Here is a 10,776-nt window from a genome sequence, read left to right as displayed (position 1 = left end):
ATACAATATTAATATAGTGCTATTGTTGTATGGCACCACGTCAATACAACCACTAGAGGGCAGCAGAAAAGAACTTACCTCAGTGACAGAAATTTCTTTCACACTTGTTACTTGGATGTATCAACCAAGTAACATTTGAAAGAATTTATCTTACATAATGCATTTAAAATGCACCTAACGTTACTTATAATAGCTCCATTAATGACAATTACTGGAAGAATCTTGTTACTGTTCATGAGTGCAAGAAATTCCTTTGGATACTCATAAAATACATTTTCACAGTCTAATGAGAGCCAATAAAAGACCTGTATTTAAATATCTTTTAGTGTTAACTGATAAAATGCTAAGTTATAAGTGCCTGTTTGTTATTTCATTTGATTATTAGCATTTTGATTCGACATTGGAGAGAAATATCAAATAGAAAGACGTAAGTCATATCTGAAGCATTCAACCAATGCCATACAAGCTCTCTTTAGTCTACCACTACGGGCTAATGTATACCTGCTTATTATAGTCAATTACACATTATTTACTTAGCGTCATAAAATCGCCACAGCTAAGTAAATAAAGTTTCATCATATCTCTTCTCGGTACAAATAAGCTAAGTGAAAGCCTCAATCTAAACAAAGAGTGAAGGTTTGGACCGTAAGTGGTTTCCGAGGTAAAACACATTTTTATTTATGTCTGGTTGCAAGAGTTTAAGGCTACACTAGTGGAACATTTTCCGAAGATTGATGTATCCATATCTGGACAAGGTAAATGCCAGTGAACACACAGCAATCATGGATGATCACAGCCATTGCACTGAATAGCCAGGTCTTGGCACGCTGTAACGGTTCTGTGGTAACACCTAAAACAGCAATTGGCACCGTCCAATGGCCAAACCACCACCTTTTTTGGAGAAATTCTTTACATAACCAAATACACGTGTCAAATCAAAGCCAAAAAAAGATGTTAGCAGGCCTCTTACACATTTATAGGCCTGTCGAGTGTATTTTGGCACCACCTGTGTATTTGCAATGGCCTCAATCAAAGTTTCCTAATACTGTAGTTACAAAAGACAGCTTATTCACTTGTCTTACAATAAATCCCGGCCATGACATCAATTTACTTAGCTTTGCCTCTCTCCAGTTAGACAATTAGTTTGGTTTCTACTTTGACCTTCTGCCATGGAGACCTTTTAATGGTTGCAGCAAAAGTTCACTCATTGGCTTTTGAAGCTCCCTGTGAAGAACAGGGTGATCCATGACCCGTCTTTAAGAACAATTTCCTGTAGAAAACGAATCCCCCCCTTTTTTTTCCTAACCCTGCTATTAGCCACCATATGCATGACCGTCCCGTTACCTTTTCTTTGGTCTCCTTTAAAACCACTATCTATTAGGTGGCTCAAGTCAAATCCCTTCAGCCTGAGTTTAATAAGACAATAATTTGCTCCTATTTTAACCCTGCTATCCAATATCCTGTTTTATTTTTATTTTATTTCTTTTAATTATTTATTTATTTTTGTCTTTTTCAAACTTTACCCCATGCAGACACAGCGACTCTGAGAGATTGTGTTAGGTCACAATTGAGATGTGACATCTCACCTGTCAGGGCACAAAGTATAACCAGCAGCTGCCTTTGTAAAAGATCCATCCATCCATTTTCTTATCCGCTTATCCTCATGAGGGTCGCGGCAGTACTGGCGCCTGTCCCAGCTGTCAACGGGCAGGAAGTGGACTACACCCTGAACTAGTTGCCAGCCCGTCGCAGGGCACATAGAGACAAACGGAGAAAACCCACAGAGGCACGGGGAGAACATGCAAATTCCACACAGGGAGGGCTTGGATTTAACCCGGGTCTTCAGAACTGTGAGGCCAACGCTTTCCAGCTGATCCACCATTCTGTCTTGCTAGAAGATAATATATGGAAATACAGTGCACATGTATGTTGCGCACACTGTAATATTGTGATTTTTGAATTGATTAATATATATTTTAAACTAGTGGTAGTTCGTTAAAGTCTCATCTCTGTGAACAGTATAATGATTTATTTTTAATGTAGTTTAATCTATCATTGGTTTTCATGCAGCCTATCACCTAGACATTTTTTTTTAGATTAGAATCTGGTATTTCAGCTCCCAAGGATTTATAGAGTAAGGAGTCGTACATCCAAAGTGGCTGCTATCATCGTTTCCTGATCTTCTCATTTACTGTACTTCCCCATCTCGAGAAAGCCCCGGGTTATTGCCACCGCCTCTTGCCAGTTGTTTGGGAGCCTTATAAAGTGGAGGAAACTAGAAACAAAGCACAATCTGAGGATGCCGAGTGTAATCTTGAAATGGAAAACTGAAATGGGGAGTGGGTCTCTAGTTCAAATGTTATTTGGATGACAGGCCGCAAAAGAAAGAGCGTGTGTTTGGTTTCTCATTGAGAGTCACCACCAGGGCTCATTGTGATAAGAAAATAAGTCTAATGTTACCTGATCTGGTATAATGCGGACCAATTACCACTCCATTGCACTTCATTACAGGACTGTAATAGGGCCGGGGGTCGGGGTTTGAGAAGGAGCAGCAGAGGGAAATTGAGTCGTCATTGATAATATGATAAACTGAGGGCGAGAGGGCTCCTCCGACAAATTATTGAAATTTACAGTTGGTAGGGAAACACTATAACCTCGCTTGGTAAGCAGCTGGCAAGCTCTTGTGCAAGGCACGTCCTCTAACACAATGAGAGGCATAGAGAGAGAAATTCAAAACGATCTTTGAATAGTTTTAGGCTCCTACTGTTTTGGTTTTAGAAATATATCATGTAACAAAGCTTAGCACTCTGCTGTAGAAAAAAAGTCAGAATAAAGTATTGTATTCATTCCTTGTGTTTTCTTTCCACTGTGCTGACACAGATATGCTAATAGAGCATAAAGAATTCAAGGGGGGAAAAAAACCCTTTGCTGTTGAAAAGGAACACCAGCCAGTTGTTTGCCTTAAACCATCTTCAATTGGGGCCCCTTGAATAAATACATAAAAAAAAAAAAAAAACTGGCGTCAGACGTATTTTCAATCCATCGTGGTAATCAGATTCTGTTTACCTGAATGGGAACTATTCAAAAATGTTATTAAACTTTAAATGGAGTTTAGGGGTGGAATAACTAGGAGCAGAAAATGATGAGCAAACAGCAGGATAACAATCCAATTACTATTAAGCAAGCAAAGCATTGAGTGCTAAAGAGGAAAATAGCGTTGACATTTTTCCACAAGCGCAGCTCCCACCTGACAGCATTACGACGTACAAGTACACGGCAAATTCCGTTCAGGGCCTGTAGGCGTGTGTTCGGCACAAGCTTGCACAGATGTGGTACTGAGCCATATAAATCTGAAATCCAAATACCTCGTCACTTCATTGTCACCCGACAATTTGGTAGGAAAGGAGCAAATGTTTTGAAATGAAATTAAAAAAAAAAAAAAACTAAAAAACGGTCAAAGGAAATGATCTCATAAAGTATAACACTGTAGTAAATGTAGGTTACGAATTTTTGGGGTTGATTATAGGAACCAACGCAGTATGCATTGAAATTGTGCCTTTCCAAAACATGCTATTGAGTCTTTGCCAGATGGTGAGGGAAAAATACAACGTATGACTCATTTACAAGACCAGTTAAGCTTATCTCACATATCTAAATAGGCAATATATTGAATGCATGCTTCATTGATCAAAAACAACTTATCAAGCAGCAATCTGTAACTACTATTTAAAGATTATTTTGCTTTCATCTACAGTCTCCACTCAGCTGAAAACCACTACAACATGATAAGACAGTCAATTTGGATGTCAGCTCTGTAATCACACTGTCCACTAGATAAGTGCAACTTTTATTTATTTATATTGAGTCCCTGCTCGTCTAGTTGAAGATAATAGTTTCATTTTCCAGACAAAGTTTGCCAGTTATCCTCATTGTGGAGCAAATGTGACACATTTCTCCTTCATTAGGATTCGCTGGGTTGACAAAGATTGAGTCATGTGATGAATTCACAATGGCGAAGGGAATAGGAGGCAACCCGCCAATGTCTTTGCACTCCCTGGAATGGTTTTAAAGTACATTGCAGATCAGGGGTGAGAGAAAGACTACATACCTTGATCTGTAAGCGCGTTATATTTCTGATTTTAGCAAATTAAAAAAGAATAAGCTAGGGTTCAGACTGTAAACATCTTTGTAATAAGAGGTTCTTTGGCTGTAAAATGCTCAGAGAGGATCTCTAATTGTTTCATTAAGCTACCATCTGTGCAAAGATGCTTGACGTTTTTCAAAAGTAATTTCACACACTCATTCGTTTGTACTAATATGGTATAGTAGGCAGGAAAAAAAATAAATTGTGGGAAGTTTTTGAAGCTATAGACAAGGTTTTACAAGTGATTTAATGCAAACGTGTGTCCTGCGAATGAGTCGAGTCTGAAATCCTCTGTAGCACAATCAGGTGGATAAGTGACACTATTAAAACTGGTCTGTTTAGGAAACTTAATCTGTGGCCTCAGATATTTGTGTGATATTGCACTGTTGCTTCTGTAGATGGCACCTTACAATAATACAATAAAAATGAGAGACTGCTTGTCCATCAAACTCATTGACTGGGACATTAATGAACATACAGGTTAATTCTAAACATTCATGTCAGATAGGAATCGTTTTTGTCATCTATTTGTCTTAACAGTACTCAGCAGAGGGTGACTGAGAAGATGAAAAGAAGTCAGGCAGCAAAAACCCCAAACCACATGGAACAACAGAACCACTTAAAATGCAGATCAATGAAATGAGTAACTGGCCATGAATAACATCCGTTGCTCGTCTGCTTTGAGAAATTTTCCTTCACAATTGCACAGAAAGTTCGCAGAGGAATCTTTCTATAGCCCTTTCAAAACCTGATCAGAACCATTTCTAAACGAAGCCTCCTGAGGGTTCTATCAAGCGCTCTTTATAGTTGAACTGGAAAATAAACCTTCAAGTGGTTTCTGATTTTTATTATTATTATTTTTTGAAAGAATAATAGAACGCTTTCCACAAAAGAAGCTGGAGATTGCACTTCCACCATGAAGCACAAGAGGTCAGAGCTCCACTACAAATCCGAAACATACCTAGAATCTTTGCACGCTGCATGCGAGACGTGGCCTCGTCATTCTTCTCATCAAGAGCACCGCTTGAAAGATGTCCCTTGAAATAAGTTTGCTTCAAACATCATTTAGTGAGGTATTAAACAATAATGAAAAGAACGTTCTTTTAAATGACATAACATCCAATGCAGAACACTAGTAATACTCTGACATGTGGCATGAATCATCCACTGATAAATCCTGAGGAAGGAAGAACAATGGACAGACGCAAATCTAAAATTATTTTGGCAAACAGCCTCCATCCACCGAAAAAGTCAATTTTAAACTATTATGTGTGACCGAGTTTTATTTATATTACTGCTCCTAGTAATACATGAAGCATTGAAAAGCTGATATGAGGTGTGAAATATAACATCCATAAGCTTTAGCTGTCAGTTCATCAAAGCTTATGTCCACAGTGCGTGGAGTGAGTCTGTAAGATGTTGCACTGCTGAAAAGTGACCACTGGAGACAAATCACACTGAAGGAAATGGCTTACTGGAATTTACCATCTGATCAGTGATATCGCGCTTGCTCGGAAGAGTGCCGTTTTCAGCAGAGTTCACGTAAAATGAAGCTCAAGTCTTTAGGCTAAAGGAAAAAAGTGGAACAATAGGGTTAAATATGAACCACATGAAATTAGATGAGAAAAAAAAACATCTATTGTACTGTATAACCATGCAAAGTACGTGGATGGTAATACTGGATGTCATTACCGGTACATTCAAGAGATACGAGATAGGAGTTTTGTTAACCTATTCAACAGACGATTTATTGTTGTTGTATTGATTACATACATGTTCCTACCCATATTAAAAAACACTTTGTACATTTGTCACCTTATTGTGTTAAAGATCAGATTTATAGGATGTATCTAAGTCAAGACGAAGATGAAATGATACCATTTTGACAGGTAAAGGGAACAACATTTATAAAGTACATCTGTTTTCAGACAGGACTGAGCACCACGAATCCAAGACCATCATCAGTATTCCATTCATGCTAATCTGTTGTCCCCTTTTTGCTGACAGAAAATGTATCCTGTTATCCAAGCTATTACCTCGTTCTCCTACGTCACTGACAACATTAACACTGAGAGGATTACAAGGAAAATCAATAAACAGCACAGGCTTCATGAATGGGTCCATGCTACATGTATGGGCTGGGCTGGTGATACTATCACCGAGGGAGCTTTACTCTATCCCATGCGTCTTACTCCCTTTGCAGTAAAAACCCAATCTACTAGTATTGAAAACCATCTCCACTTTTAAACAACTGACAGTCAGCAGGGATCTACCGTAGTTGAAAACTAAAGCAAATTAGTAGGCACTAAAACAGGATTTGGAATTGGAGGCCACGGATGAGATGTTCCTTATCTCATGCGACTCAAGTCCAAGCACAGAATTTCCACTTGTGTTGATCTCTAACTTGGAGCAAATGGCGACAGACAAGACCGCCATCCAGACACGCGAGAGTTCCACTTGCCAGCTCTTAACAAGCATAGTAATACATCAGTCAAAAGCAATAATTTTACTATTAATGAAATTCCAATTTGCCTTCAGTGCATTTCACGTTGACATTTTCCACATTGCAACGGCGGATTGATAAAGTTTTTAAAATGCAACAACGCATCTAAGAGGCTAAAGACCAGCCCGGGTGTCAGCGTGCCTGGCAGAGGACTATGGTACTTAATTTTTATCGCCACATGCCCAGGGCATTTGAAGCCTGAATGTTAACATTGGCTCCATTTTCATTATCATCGTATGATTATGGATTTTACTGCATTTAGCTGATAATACAGTTCGGCGCTCACCTTAAAAGTAGTGGCTCCGAGGTTTCATTTCTGCCCAAATGAAATTTTCATTTGACAAACAAGTATAATTAGGCTGCACTTCTTATTCTGTGTCAGTCTCTTTTCTGATTGAACTTAGACCAATTTGCTGCCACTAAATGAGTTTGAATAATTTCCATTCTGAATGTCTTGGGGACATTAGCTTTAGGAGTGCTAAGTGGCAGCATGCTTTTTGAAGTTGCTGATTATTTGATGTCACCCTCGTCTACCTATATACATTTTCAGCAAACTTCAAAGTTAACAAAAGGGGGGAAAAAGCTGCATACAGCCTACCTCGGCGTACAATGAAAATGTGAATGTTTTCGCCCAGGTCTAGGAGGCAAAGTGAAAATTACTTTAATAAGTGTGTAATGTATTTCGTTAGCTCCAATCCTCTTTGCTTCTTCACTTTATTTCTTTGATGTGGCCACTTGAATTGCATTGAATGAATGGATTTGCTTCCAAAACTATACACATAATAACTCATTTTGCAATGTAGTTTTATTAAACCTCCTAATTGTAATGTAAGATGAATTATAAGAGGATCTGAATTAGTTGGCTCTAATTCTGACTTTTTTTGATATTGACAAAAAACATTCTACCCTCAGCGAATGAGTTAATACCAATTAGGAAGTTTTAACAGAATGCGGCAGATTACTGAGGTTGAAAAGCACTTAATAGCACTTCCGCAGCTAAAATGAGAGAAATGGCTTAGTATAGATGCCAAAGTTGGGTTATATGTAGATTTCTTCTCTAATGGATTTACTAGATTATCTTCAATCTGAATAACAACTATTTCATCTGGGTTAATCCAGTCCTTCTCACCAAAATAAATATAAACACTGTGAGAAATTGAATGAGAGCAATAGGCTGCATAAAATGTGCAAGGGCAACAGCAATGGAGGATCACAAAGTGCAACGCAGGATTGATGAAAATAAATGGGGATTTTCACAATGTGATTAAAATATGAGAGCAGGGGTAAACAGAGAATAATTTATGTGGTTAAAAGACTACTGCGTGTCAATAAAGGCCAGAATTACATTTCATTATCATAAATACAGGAAGCCAAATAGTGCCTGGGTTATGGAGGAATTGAAGAATGAGACAGTTATCCTCCAAAAGGAGCACTTTCTCTCACTGCAGGGATAATCTCCATCTCCTCCAGACATAATTTTATTGGGAAAAGGTTTTGACATCACAGTAATGTCCATAGGTGGCGCTCTGACAAGGCCTGTTTTCAAAGTTCAGAGGCCCTGTAGCTCAGTGGTTAGAGCACTGGTTTGATAAACCAGGGGTTGTGGGTTCGTATCCCACTGGGGCCTCCACTCCCTGAAAAGGGTTGCGTCAGGAAGGGCATCCGGTGTAAAAATTGTGCCAAACATATGTGCGTTCATCTGAGATGACACGCTGTGGCGACCCCGAAAGGGACAAGCCGAAAGAAACTTACTTACTTACTTACCGCACACCATTTACAGTTATTTACAGTGCAGATTGAGGACTTGAAATAAGGTCTCAAGGGGCCAATCACAGACCAAAAAGGCCAAAGTGAGTGACTGGTAAACAAGGCTAGCGGTGTGCATTGCAATTACTTTGTATTCAGACATACAGGCTGAAAGCGATGTAGCGTTGTCATTTTTGCAAATAGCTGACAAAGTAGGAAAATGTGATCCAAGTGATATTGTCAGAAGCGGCATTCCAACAAATTCAATCTTTCATCAGCAGGTAAAAACACCCTCTGGTTGATAGACTGATGAAGGATTTGTTGTTGATTTCATTGACTTTGACGAACTAAATATTCAATATTATTTTGATATTATTAAATTACTGGCATCTGGTGGTGTGCCTATGTCTTCATTGCATCTGAATTGACAACTCTCACTCAGATCGGATACACTCTGGCCCCCAAAGATGACATAGCGATGATAATAGAAGTGTATGAAGATAGTACACGATTGCAAGTAAAGCATAGTAATGGTATTGGCAATGGTAATGACAAGATTAGTTTATACACACACGCACAATCAAATGAGTATATATTACAGTAAAAGAGCTATATTAAAAAAATTGCATGCACACACTCTGCATAACAACTCTGTCAGTTTCATCCACTATCTACAGCCTATGAGTGTCTAAATTCTCATGAGAACAGGTTAAACCATTATATTGGAGCTCACCTTCGGCCAACACGCCGTCACGTAAACAGAAAAGTTCAAAAAGTAATTCGAACATGCTGATGAACTGTCGTCTCCCCTGGTAAGGATTTTCAGAGATGAAATCTCTTAAAGCCCACTCCACAAACACTGATAAAGCCAAAATCTGATTTTGGTATCTACAACCCACAGTTTGCCTTGCTATCCATAAGAAAGCTGCTTAGCCTTGGCAGACAATGCATATTTGAATGACTCCAGTGACAGTGGAGCAAATGATACCTCTGACTCAAGTAGTTCGGGGCATTACGGATCAATGTAAAGAAACAATACCGAAGCCGTAATCATTAAAGCAAGTGAGATCCGTGTGAAGGAGCTCTTTACCAGTAGCCAAATGAATGATATGGCACTGGGAGTTTACTCAGCTTCAATAAAGCTTAAGAATCTGGCCATTCAAGATGTGCAGTTAAATCCCAGGTGAGTGACAGGTGCCAGCGACAGGGCTGTTAGGAGAGAGCGTTTGTTGATATAACCATGTTTTCCTCTCTTTGAGCGCCTGATCTGCAAAGGTACACATAAAGGCCCTCCTTCAGCAATGTACACAGAGCACTTGGAAAAGAAGCAGAAAAAAATGCTCTCCCTCCCGCCTTCCCTCCCTCCCCCCCGACCTCCCTACACATTAAACAGTGTGGAGGAGGTGCAATGGAAGCACAAGAGGGAGGCTGGGGGACTCAAACAAACGCTGGAGAGTGGCAAGTTTGCATTTGCCCATACCAACAAGCTCCTATCTCATTAACAAACCGCTGAAATAAAAGAGCGTTTTTTTGGCTCACAGCTATAAAAAAAAAAAAAAAAAAAAAAAAATTATCATAGTGATGATGTTTCTCAGCCGTCAACAGAGCTGTGATAACGTTGTTTGATGATGACTTTCCCATGAATGTTAAGCAGCCGCCGCGGCTGAGGAAAGGAGCTTATCAGCGCCTAATGCCCATCTCTAATTCCTGCCCTTCTTGAACTAGCCATTTTCTAACAGCATTAACTGTCAAATTTACATCCCGTCTTAATGCCACTAAAGAGTACGGGGGATGAAGAGTAAATGACAGCAGTGTAATGAGGAAGGCAAGGCATTCCGTCTCCCACTTTCTCTCCCCCTTTTTCTGTGTGGAAAAAAGATTTTGACAATATGGGGGCTTTTTTCCTGCTCCTGTGACATGATGCCATGATGGAGAGCTCACCTGTGAACTAACAGTATGCAAAAGGTAGGGTAATAAAAAGGTAATAAGCAGTGTGTTCATTTGAAAAGAACAATAAAACTGTACTATGTATAAAGACACAGGTAGTTTTTGGAAAGTGCTGTTAAAAGGGATCTGCCTTTAAGGTTAGAGGTCAGTATAATAGGCATCCGTATCTCGTTTGCTTTATTTATCTATATACAGTACAGTATTTGGTGGCACAGTGGAGCAGCTGTAGAACATTAGCCTCACATGCATGTTCTCCCCGTGCCTACGTGGGGTTTTCCCCAGGTACTCCGGTTTCCTCCCATATCCCAAAAACATGAATTGATTGGAAACTCTAACTTTACCTTACAGTAGGTGCGATTGTGACTGCGGATGGTTGTTTGTTTCTGTGTGCCCTACGATTGGCTGGCAACCAGTTAAGGCTGTGCTCCGCCTCCTG

This window comes from Syngnathoides biaculeatus, chromosome 12, assembly GCF_019802595.1.
Source record: "Syngnathoides biaculeatus isolate LvHL_M chromosome 12, ASM1980259v1, whole genome shotgun sequence".
NCBI classification, from domain to species: domain Eukaryota; kingdom Metazoa; phylum Chordata; class Actinopteri; order Syngnathiformes; family Syngnathidae; genus Syngnathoides; species Syngnathoides biaculeatus.
The sequence above is the reverse complement of the archived record's forward strand: the minus strand, read 5'-3'. Positions refer to the sequence as shown.